Source organism: Lynx canadensis, chromosome A1 (assembly GCF_007474595.2).
Source record: "Lynx canadensis isolate LIC74 chromosome A1, mLynCan4.pri.v2, whole genome shotgun sequence".
Lineage (NCBI taxonomy): Eukaryota > Metazoa > Chordata > Mammalia > Carnivora > Felidae > Lynx > Lynx canadensis.
The window spans coordinates 74,713,165-74,725,409 of NC_044303.2; positions in this window are offsets into that span (position 1 = coordinate 74,713,165).

Sequence of the window (12,245 nt, forward strand, 5' to 3'; positions counted from 1 at the left end):
CTTCCCTCCTAGTCATCCACGCCCCGGGGAGGGGGGCAAGGAAGATGACCACAGCCCTTATAAAGGCTCTGCGGTGGCTCCTCAATACTGCCCTTTTGGGTAAACTTGCAAGAGAAGTCAGGGTCAAGGGAGACACTGTGCAGAATGCTTATAACGCAAATCTACCCTAAGACATCATCTCCTGGGGCCACAATTATTCCAACATAACTTTGATGGACAAAAGTAACACGTCCTCCTCACCCCACCGCCCGGACGTATATGGCACATCATAAAAGAGATCTGTGGGCACCTCAGGAACAAACAAACGTGGGACAAGGTCAAGTGAAAGTCACGCGTGGTTCTAGAACCAAGAATGAAATAGTAATACGACTAGTACTTATAGTAATAGTAATAAACAAAAATGAGTTCTCTTGTGCTGAGTGCTAATTGTGTGCGAGGCGTCAGTCAAATTGCTTTACATGTATTAACCAATTTAATTCCCAAACCACTCGATTGTTTTTACTTTTACCCCTGTTTATAGATGCTGAAAATGGAACAGAGAGGTATAGTAACTGCCCCGTATCACACATATAGAAAAAATAAATGATGATCAGGACACAAATGTGAACACGTAAAAAAAAAAAAAAGAAAAGAAAAGCACAACAAATAAAAACACTGTGTCTACAATGAAGGCACATGTGTGATGTTTCCATGTTCCTGCAAGAGATATGTGGAAGGATTGTCTCAATACCAATAATGGCTATTTCAAAATGGCAGGACATCTAGTGGGAATTTTCTTTATATATTTATCTTTCCTTTGATTTATTTTTAATAATGGCCCTTAGGTCATATTTTGACTGGAAACCTTAGTCTAGACGGCTCAGCTAGAAATGTAAGATCCTGGTCCTAGAAAGTAGACCTGAGACAATATCGAGGCTCTCATCCTAAAGACATGGCCTCTCAGTTTGGAAACACAAGCCCAAACACAAAGAAGACTCAATACTTAATACTCAAACTGTCCTGGTGGGAATCCTACCCAATGTTGGCTACACAAGTCCGTAGATTTCATGAAGAAGGCAAGTGACTCCTTAAAGGAGTAGTTAAGTAATCCCTTACCGTGAGCTACCAAATCAAGTAAATATTTGCCAATAATTTAAACAAGAATTGTATTCAGACAACAACCCTTCTATGGACAAATAGGTTTTCCTTTTCCCATAGGCTGGGGTACATGCCATAGAGGTTTTTAAGCATCTTGAAGGTCATCCTGCCCATGTCTCATACTTGACTAGTTTCTTATTTCTGCTGATCCTCTAACCTGCCACTGACTTGAGCTCTTTGACTGCCTGGAGTATTCCATCACCCTGTCAAGATGGCTTCCGCTCTTTGCTACCCATTACTTCATCCCACAGTCTTCCTATCCCACACACCCAGATCTTGTGTGTCTCCCTACCTTCACTCATTTACCCTGGGTCCCTCTGTCCTCTGTACTTACCAGATATTTTTCACCTTTTCTGACGCAGAGCAATTGTGTTCTGAAATCCACGCCCTCAGGATCTTAGTTCCCATTCAAGTAGCTTATTTAAGTTTTTCTAAAATTTTTTTTCCTCCTAAGGAGAAAGACTGATCCCTATTTAAAAATTTCTTTTGTTCTATTACCTAAACATATTGTAAAGAAAAGTACATTAAGTCACCTTATTGCTTTTTTTTTTTTAAAAATTCCCTCATCAAATCTCTACTCCTAATTGGTTCCTTTGCTAGAATCTGTCCCCAAGACACCAACACCAGAATGATCTTCCTAAATCGCCACTGTGATCATTTTATTCACTCCCTCAAGTCTCCCCATCATCTAACTAACAAAGCTCAACCTTGTGTACATCGGACGTGTCCACACAGGCAGGTTTGCTTCTCAGCATATCCAGCTCACAACCCCCCATGGCAGTCATCCTTGACTACTTGTATTTTTTCCAAAGGTGTCCGTGCCTCTCTCCTCACCCTTTTGCTCCCCGTGGCATGGACTTTTCCCAACCAACTTTTTCACAGAATAACAATTAACACTATTCATGTAGACTTCATATCTCTTTTAAAGGTCTTAACATCATCCCACATTGGGTTAGCCTCTGTCTTCTTGTGTTCATCGAATTGCCTGTGGTTCTAACACACAGCTAACAGAGGGGCGCCTGGGTGGCTCAGTCGGTTAAGCGGCCGACTTCAGCTCAGGTCATGATCTCATGGTCCGTGAGTTTGAGCCCCGCGTCGAGCTCTGTGCTGACCAGCTCAGAGCCTGGAGCCTGTTTCCGATTCTGTGTCTCCCTCTCTCTCTGACCCTCCCCCGTTCATGCTCTGTCTCTCTCTGTCTCAAAAATAAATAAATGTTAAAAAAAATAAAATAAAATACAGCTAATGGCACTCATCTCTACTTCTTATCTGCATGTTTGTTCAACCAAATAGGAGGCATTTTTCAACCTGAAAATCCACAATCATATTTAACAACTCTTAAACATTAATACACGTTAAATGAGCAAGTGACTTTACAGTTCATGTGAAATGTTAAAATTCAAAACTATTCATAAATATGAAAAAAACTGAGACACATCACAACTGAACACTTTTAACGCCCTCGTAAACCATCAACCAAAAAAATCAATAGAATTTGCATTACATCGTAATGCTAGATACCAGAGCACCCGGCTAAGAGTTACTGAAATGTCTTGCAAATCAACACTTTAAAGAACTTAAGCTTTATATATGCGAGGTATTTTATATCACGGGTATGCCTTACAATAAATGCCTAGGCCATCTATGTCAAAACTTAAGACTATTATTTCTAACATCAAATCTGCTCAAATAATAGCCCAATATTTGAAATCGGAGTTATCTTGAAAAACTCTAGGGCACGTCATTTCATTTCAGGGGAGGTAGCTCTTCCTTTCTGCAACCCTGATTTGGGGGCTGACAAGTAGAAGATTCTGGTTTTAACACACGGGCCTTGCCCAAATCAGTCCCTGAAATGCTAATTGAGGACGCGGGAGCAGGTAATTCACCAAGGTATTTTTTGTTCATACCTTGATATGATTTTTTTTGTCACTCTTAGGCTGGCCACAGTCTGGCCATGTCTGGGCCATTTAATCTTTCACCTCTGCTTGAAAGCAGGCAGCTGGCCTTTCCAGAAGAGACCCCAGCAGGTGCTCTGCATTTGTGGCCTTAACTCTCATTGTATTTCAATTCTCTCTGGCTCATTCCACATCTGGAATTCCTGTCCTTGCTCCCAGTTACCCCCGAGTGTTGCCCCATGAGAGGGTTTTAGTTTATTTAGCGCTTCTCAGACTTTAAGGAGGATAAGAATCACCTGGAGCTCTTGTTTAAATGCGGATTCTGATTGTGTGGCTCCAACGTGGGGTTGGGAGAATTTTCATTTCCAACACGTTCCCAGATGAGGACGCTGCTGGTTCTGGGTCACAGATCATTTTGTGTAGCGAGAGTGTAGTTCACAAAGCACAGATTATTGGAGTGATTATATGATAAGTTTGTTTAGATTTTGGACTCTGGTTTCACTATTTACTAGCAGGGGAACCTTGGGCAACCTGTATAAACGTTCTCAGCTTCAAGGAACTTTTCCTATAAAAAGGCCTGTTAATACTTCAGAGGGTTCATGGGAGGACAGGGGATAATACAGTTCAATGTCCGGTGCCTTTTAAATGGGAGGTTGCTCCTTAATGTAAATGGCCTTCTTTGCCTCTCCCTGTCCCCTTGATCTTTCAGCGTGAGTCACTTACTGAGCGAGTTTGTCACTCATTTTCTCCTGCCTCTACTTGGTCCTTTCCCGCTTTTAGGTTCGTCTCTGGCGCCATGGTCTATCATTCATTGATTAACTGACCATTCACTAACGATCTTTCATACCCACATCTTTCTTCATAGACAGACCCTCCTGAGATCATGGGGACCCACATCGGTGAAGCTTTGGTAATGTGATGCTCTCATGACAAAAGCAAACTTTTCTTTTGCAGATCGAACGTTAGCATCCCTCCAGTAAATTTTGTGAAATTCACTGAGGACAGTGAAATTCAATGAGAATTTGTACTGGGCTGTGTAAGTTGGGGTGCTCGGTTAAGGTCACCCCTTCCCTCGTACAGATGTCTCTCCTGATAAATGGGCATATAATAAAGGCCTGTTTTGCCAGTGTGCATAATTACGTATGTGATTTTTCCTGAATTGGGTTTGATAGAAAAGTTTGATTTTAATAAGACAGCTTTATTATTTATATGATCCAGAATAATCCATTTCAGCTGATTATTATTTTTTTAATGCTTAAACAGTTTTGGAGTGTCAATTAAAAGGAGCTACAGAACATCATTGCCATCATCATTGTGGCATTTGTTGTATAAACAATTAAGTGCATTTGATCCTGAAATTAAGCAAGCAGGGAAATATTCGAACAAATGTACTGCAAACCAAAATAACATGACAGATACGATTTATGCATGAAGGCTATGGGAGGTGACATATTTTTTAAATTGTCTATCATTGATGCTATGTTAAATAAAAACGTGTTATTTGTGGCATTTGAATCAATTATACATTTTAATCCAACTTTTGTTTTGATGCTATTCCCTTCCACTCAAAGATCTAAGCCGTCTACCTACAGGGGGAGAGCATCCCTTAGTACAATATCTAATGAATATCACAACATCTTTTATTTCCTGAATTTCCCCGATTCAATGGGAAAAGTTATGTTAAGCACTGCATTGGAGTCTTTCTGACATTGTTAGCCTGGCATAATATAAGAAATATTTTGGGGCTAAATTTTCATCCTGGTGTAAAAGTGGTAAATTAAGCTTTTCTTGCAAGCAGTTTTACTCCTGTTAAAATGTTTGTTCCAGGTACCTAACTAAAATAGAAGATTTAAAAACTGTGCATGACCTAGTACTCTTCTGTGAACAAGTTTATAATCTGCCTTGTATCAAAATGCACATATACGTGCACACATCTGCACCATAATATGTGGGTCCTTTGTGTCTATCAGACAGCTGTATCCATTCAGATTTTACATTTAAAATGCCAGGATTCTGGGGCGCCTGGGTGGCTGGGTCGGTTAAGCGTCCCACTTCGGCTCAGGTCACGATCTCGTGGTCCGTGAGTTTGAGCCCCGCGTCGGGCTCTGTGCTGACCGCTCGGAGCCTGGAGCCTGTTTCAGATTCTGTGTCTCCCTCTCTCTCTGCCCCTCCCCTGCTCCTGCTCTGTCTCTCTCGGTCTCAAAAATAAAGAAACGTTAAAAAAATTATAAAAAATAAAAAATAAAAAAATAAATAAAATGCCAGGATTCTAAGCCAGATATTTTTCATGGGTTTGACTAGTGTGCTTAACATGAAAAGTTAAATACAAAAGGACAGATGAGTATGAAATGTTTTGTCTTTCTTTAAAAAGGGACTTTTTAAATTTTATTTTTGCTTCTTGGATGCATTACTACATGAATGTGGGTGGGCGCTTCAAGGTGATGCCCATCGAGGAGGGCACTTATTGGGATGAGCACTGGGTGTCATAGGTAAAAGACGGATTACTGGGTTGTACTCCAGAAACCAAGACTACACTGTATGTTAACTAACTTGAATTTTGAAAGAAAGAAAGAAAGAAAGAAAGAAAGAAAGAACGAAGTTGAGGATTCACTTAATAAAAAAAAAAAAAAGAGGTATCTATTACATAAAACATGGTTTTCCATGTTTTCCAAACTTTCCTGCCCATGAAGTTTTCATTTTTATTTTTTTAATGAATCATCCAATAGGCCTGTAGAATATACTAGCACTTGAATTAACAAACCCAGTTTGCATCCTGGTTCCAAACATCAGTTGCAAGGAAATGTTTTAATATCATTCAACACTGGCATTTTCTAAGGAAAGGGAAACTGAGAACAGACTTTATCCTCTCAAGTTGATGCAGAAATACATCACCTGTTTAACACTGTTCCTTCCACTAGTAATTGATTAATACATTTCTGCTATTGTTGTCATTTATTTAGTTTCTTTTCATTATATTTGAAGCAATCATATCTGAGAGACCTCCCAAGTCATTTTAGGATCCATTTACCCCAAAATTCTTCCCACATTCTTTCTTGCTTAATGAAATACGGTGTTCCCTTCTGACATTAATATTTACCTGAATTGGCCCCTGTCAAGTAACTAATCCAAAAAAAAAAAAAACAAAAAACAAAAAAAAAAAACCACATTTGTTATATGTTTCCTTTCTCTCTGTCCTGATTCCACAGGACAAATGGAAACCGAGCTGGGTACCTGGATGGATAGGTAAACGTCAGTCTGCAAACGGTGATATTAATCATGCTACATGAACAGGTTCATTACCCTAAATTTAAATTTATTAAAAACTGTTTGGAGAAATAGATCCAATCTAAATCCATATTCTTGGAATTAGATGATCATAGTTTCCAAACTCATACTGGGCTATCTCCTTCTCAAGGTGGAAAATTCACCCAAATTCACAAAGACCTAACATTCTACATATTCTAACATTTATACTCAGTGATCTAATAGGAGTATTCATATTTAAATATAGTAGCAACTAACATTCCTTAATCTGGTTGCCTAGGTTAAATCTTAATCATAATAGATTCAAAGAATATACCTATTTTTGTTCCCTAATTTTGCATCTCAAGGAGCCATCCAAGAAGGAGCACAGGATTTTAATTTCAATTACTTTAGCCAAGTGTTCACCAATGAAATGTAACAAAAATAAAATCATGTAATAAATAATATATTTTATGACCACATGCAATCATGAATAAATGTGACCCACCTGTATCAAAATGATATTTCTATTAGATAATATAAGTATGATATTTCTATTGAATTTATGTTTGGATACCACTGATTTTATATTTATCAAAATAATAGTCATGAAGAAGTCAACTAGATTAAATGTCTATTGCAATAGAAGTTTATATAAGGGAAGTTTATTGAATTAGATGTAAATTTTTAAAGAATTATTTCAGCTCTAAAGATTATGTCTCTGTCCAGATTTCTTTTTTTTTTAATTTTTTTAACATTTATTTATTTTTGAGGCAGAGAGAGAGACAGCATGAACAGGGGAGGGTCAGAGAAAGAGGGAGACACAGAATCTGAAACAGGCTCCAGGCTTCGAGCTGTCAGCACAGAGCCCGACACGGGGCTCGAACCCACGGACCGCAAGATCATGACCTGAGCCGAAGTCGGACGCTCAACCGACTGAGCCACCCAGGCGCCCCCAGATTTCTTGTAGTAAAGTCTACACCCAGAAAACCTATCTCATAACAAACACATTTATCAAAATTCATAGTGGGCTTTACTGTGAAATATTTAGAGGTATGACCACTAGCATTCTTATTCAATACACAAGTCTGTATTGAAACAGTTTAGATTTTATAATACTACAAACTTCAACAGCTTGTGAAATACAAGAAATATTTAATTTCATAGCAAACAGCTTCACTTTTTCCTGGATACCTATATAGTTTTTATTACTGAACTTTCCAGTACAAACAAGTTTCCAGAGCTTCAAATGTGTTTTGAGCATAATGTTACTCAAAGCATACCTAAAGACTGTTATTAAACACACAGACACACACACACAAACACACACACTTCACAATGATATGGGCCCCTGATGAGCCAGATATCTATGGGCAAAATTAAGGCATCTGTCCTTAGCATACACCCATAGAATTCCTAACTAATCCTTCCCCAATGGAGATTTATTTTGAATTTATGTCTTTGCCAATTTTTTTCTGTTGCTTTTTATTATGGCTAAGATTTAACATTAATATGATTATTGAATTTCTCATATATAATAATTACTTTAATTATACTTTTTGAAACCAGATACTGCTTTCCATACCTGAGAAACTCCATTTCAGCATCCTTACCCATCATGACCTCTCTTTGCTCCTCTCTCTCTGAGGTTACGGGCCTTCTCAGAATTTCATCCAGTATTTTACATTGCTGATCTATGCATGATAGTAAGTATACACTAGAAACTAAGGTATACATTATAATTTAACTTTTGCTTCTTAGATCCTACCCCCTAAATACTTACTGATACCTGATAACGCACTCCTCCTTCGTAAGTCCGGATGACTGAGAGAATATGCATTCAATCATACCATATCCCCTCCTCATGGAACTTACCTACTGACCTCCCCATAGTCCTTCTTTCCTGGTATTAACTTTAGCATGAGGTGCACTGTCTCCCTTCCTGCTTCCCCATTGCTTTTCTTTCTGGGTCATTCTTGGAAACCACAACACCCACAAGGATGATCCACCCAATACATCACCATCAGTCTAGGACCTCTTTTGTTGTATCTTGTTTTCTCAAATGCACCCAGTCATCCTACTGTGCATCTCCCCGTGATCAGTATCTGTGTCATCTTTATATCTTGGTTTCAAATATTTGTTTTTGATTCACCTGTCTCTGGCTTCTCCAGCTGACCTACATAACTGTCCATTGCAATATCCAAGGAATGCATTGATCCTACCTCATTTTTACTAAATCTTTTTTTAAGTTTATTTATTGATTTTGAGAGAGAGAGAAAGAGAGAGAGACAAAGAGAGAACTGGGGAGGGGCAGAGAAAGGGGGAGAGAGAGAGAGAGAGAGAGAGAGAGAGAGAGAGAATCCCAAGCAAGCTCTGCACTGACAATGCAGGACTTGAACTCATGAACCGTGAGATCATGACCTGAGCCAAAACCAAGAATCGGATGCTCAGCCAACTGAACCACCCAGGAGCCCCTCATTTTCACGATATCTTGACTCTCTCTACTGCCCCAACTTCATTTTTTGCACTTAGCACAGTAATCGCTCTCTTGCAAATGTCATTAACTTCCTTGCCCTCCTGAATTTGGGGCCCACTCACCTGTGGAAATATCACTGTCCGGAAGCCCTGCCCCTCCCCATCCCCCACAGGGGCTGCCCCCCCAAGCAGTGGAAGGTTGCTTGAAAAAAATTCCACAAACTTGCAAGATGGACTCACATTAGGTTTATGACCACTGTTCTCAGTCTCCCAACCATGGAGTAAATGCTTCTCCATTTCTCTAGTAAATTATCTTTTCCACTCACTGGGAGGACAGTCTCCTTTCTTTTCAAATCAACAACTCCTCTGCAACCTGACTTCCTGGAATGAAACAAGGAAACCAGTCAGGAAATACCTCACTCTGCAATCACCCCTTTGACAAATCTGCCCTTCTGCCTTTGACTTCCCTTCCTTCACAGTGCAATTTCTCCAGAAGTTTCCTTTCATCCTGGCCTCATTTTCTCATCTCCCAGTTTCCCCTCGACCGGCTCGGGGCAGAGTTCCTGGACCACCATTCCAGAGCTTCTCCTATACAGTCTGTCAAACCTAAAGGTCACTTCTCTGTCTTCCTGTGCATTATATCTTGGTGTCATTTGACACTCTCTTTTTCATAAAGTTTTCTTTTCTCCACTCTCTTCACGTTTTACTCAAGCACTGGTGCTCCAATTTCCTTTGTCAGTAATTTTTTCTACCTTATCAATGCACTGGATACAGCTGTGTCCTAGGGCTCCCCCCTCCCCGCCAGTCTCTATATTGGCACTCCCTTCCGAAGTTACCTTAGCTGTCCCGTGACTGCAAATAGCATCCATACGACCTGCTCAAAGGTACATCCACGGTCAGCCGCACAGCCCTATTCTGTGACCATCAGATGCCTACCTCCAGCTTCCTACTTGCTGTCTTCACTGGGACGTGCACTGAGTTTAGACAAAGCAGAGAAAATGGTTTTCTCTTCTGTTAATTTCTTCCCACCCCTCCCCCTCCAGCACTCGCCCTTCACTAAATGTCATGACCGGTCACCCACCCATGCAAAAGAAGACCTAGCGGTAATTCTTTTTTTTTTTTTTTTTTTTTATAAATTTTTTTTTCAACGTTTATTTATTTTTGGGACAGAGAGAGACAGAGCATGAACGGGGGAGGCGCAGAGAGAGAGGGAGACACAGAATCGGAAACAGGCTCCAGGCTCTGAGCCATCAGCCCAGAGCCTGACGTGGGGCTCGAACTCACGGACCGCGAGATCGTGACCTGGCTGAAGTCGGACGCTTAACCGACTGCGCCACCCAGGCGCCCCAAACGTTTATTTTGAGACACAGAAAAACAGCATGAGCAGGGGAGGGGCAGAGAGAGAGAGAAGGAGACACAGAATCCGAAGCAGGCTCCAGGCTCTGAGGCATCAGCACAGAGCCCGACGCGGGGCTTGAACTCACGGACCGTGAGATCATGACCTGAGCTGAAGTCGGACGCTTAACCGACTGAGCCCCCCAGGCTCCCCGAGCAGTAATTGGGCATCTTGATTCATCTCTTTGGCTCATACCCATTCCATCAGCCAGTGCTGTGACCTCCACTTTCAAAATGCCCAGAATCAAACTGCGTTCCCCACCCCCATGGCCACCCCCAAGTCCTCGCCCTCATCTCTCACCTGGAAGATGCCCACCGCGCGACCTGGCTCCCTCCTCCACACTTGACCTGCTCCTCCTCTCCATACTCTATGCAGCAACCAGAGTTGTTTTTCTGAAACAGACATTATCATTGCCCTGGCGAATCCTCCAGTTGTTTCCTGTCACTTTGAAAACAAAAGCACAGATTTTTATGGAGGTCTGAATGCTCCTGCCGGGTTGGAGGCCTGCTGGCTTCTCTGCGATGACCTGTTCACCATACCCTTCTGTCTACACTTTAGCCCCACTGGCTGTTCTCGGGTTTCACAAAACCACCCAGATCTTTCCTATTAGGCGTTCTACCAACAAACTCTATTTCTTTCCCTTGGAATCCTCTTCCACTTCCTTTTCCTAAATTTTAAGCCAAGGCTGCCTCCATAGACAGGCTTTACGGGACCTTAATCCCCAAACCTCGGCCAACACCGCCCCTCAAAACCCTCCACCAGGTCACCATTGTACCCCATCCCTGGCCCTTGTTAGCAGCTGGGATTTTCTCAGTTGTGTATGTTTTCTGTTAACTTCCTAAACAGACTGCAGGCAAAGAGAGCTCAGGAGTTTCAACTTTCTCTAGGCCCTGTGGACCCAGTTGTCAGGAGGAGTTTGGAACATGGCATGTGCCGCAAAAACACTTAGTTTTTGTCATCCGCTGATGACACCAACAGTTACTGAGTAACTCACCACCTGTGAAAGTGATTTCACATAATATGTTTGTTGTATTTTAATTCTCATAAATACTTGGACTTATTTCTCTAAGTTCTTTTTTTTATGTTTATTTTTGAGAGAGAGAGAGAGAGAGAGAGAGAGGGGGAGAGAGACAGGGTGTGAGAGGGGAGGGGCAGAGAGAGGGAGACACAGAATCCGAAGCAGGCTCCAGGCTCTGAGCTGTCAGCACAGAGCCCACTGCAGGGTTCAACCTCACGGACCTCAAGATCATGACCTGAGCCAAAGTCAAATGCTTAACTGACTGAGCCACCCGGGCACCCCTCTCTAAGTTCTGAAGATGTGATTATATTGTTTCATATGAGTGATTTATAGGGTTGATGGATACCCTTTATTTTTTCCCAAATACGCACACACTTAATGTTGACAATGTAACTCTTCTGCATGAACTTCTCAAGAGTTTATCCTGTCATTTCCACTCTTAACATGAGAGCAGAATAAAATAAAACCCTGATATAAATCTAAATAGAATTCTTTTAAGAATGTGAAAGAATTTGAAAAAAAAAAGATTCAGTGTTTGGGCATCAATAAAGCTTAAAAGGATGGTGAATTTATATTTTTTATATTGACAAACTAGGATTAAAAAAAATAGATATATTAGCAACACTTATTCCCCCTCATTGAAGTGGTCTGTTTCAAACCACATTCACTTCAGTATCTGTCATTTGGGCAATGAAAATCATATGGTTGTGGCACAATAAAGAATCATAAGATAATAGTGTGAACCCTTACCCTTAACAATTCAGAGAGACATGAATTTAAAACTTTTGTCCACTAAATGCAATACATATGCATGCAAAAATCTTTTTAATTGTGAGAAAAAATAACTCTGAATAATTTAATCATTTATATATTTACCTGGAAAGAAGCACTGTCCAACTTTAAGGGGTTGTAAAGATATTTTTATCTTTTATTATATTTGCTTCATCATTCACAAGAATTTTACATATTGCACATGCAATATTACGTATTGCAACACCATCTGTGTTCCGATATCCCCAAATATCATTTAAGTGCACAAAGAATTATATCATAAAACCTAAATAGATGTGAGCAGAAAATAGTT